This window comes from Octodon degus, unplaced genomic scaffold, assembly GCF_000260255.1.
Source record: "Octodon degus isolate 3935 unplaced genomic scaffold, OctDeg1.0 scaffold00045, whole genome shotgun sequence".
Classification (NCBI taxonomy): Eukaryota; Metazoa; Chordata; class Mammalia; order Rodentia; family Octodontidae; genus Octodon; species Octodon degus.
The window spans coordinates 10,306,577-10,307,201 of NW_004524621.1; positions in this window are offsets into that span (position 1 = coordinate 10,306,577).

Genomic DNA, 625 nt, shown 5'->3' on the forward strand with positions numbered 1-625 from the left:
GAAAATGACACTCTTAGAAATTAGCCTTACCGAGGAAATGAAAGAAAAGAACTTTACAATGAAAACTATAATAATCTGAAAAGCAATCAAATTAGATATCAGAAAATGAAAAGACATCCTCTGCCTACATAGGCAGAACCAATATTGTCAAAATAGCCCTACTTCCAAAACTTTACACAAATTTAATAGCATCGCAATCAAAATACCAGTAGCATTCTCACAGAACTATAGGAAACAATGCTAAAATTTATATGGAGCCAGAAGAGACATAGCAAAAGCAATTTTGGGCAACAAGGGCATGATAGGGGGCCCAGATAAATAAAAGACCAGAGGGATAAAAACAGAGAAAAAGTTATTATAATCCATTATGGATGGTTTATCTAAAAGTGGACCTTGATTCAATGTAATTGTTTTTTGTCTTTCTTTTTTTCTTTTTTCTTTTTTTGCCTTTTAGCCATTACTCTGTTTGTATGATAATTGACTTTCTAAGGACTTAAAAATAAATGACTCTGATGCTGGCAAAAAGGGGATTTAGAGGGAGAGTGGAACAGAAAATTGAGAGTTATTATTATTATCATTTTATATATTTACTACAGGGTCTACAGGGTCTCACTACACAGATTGG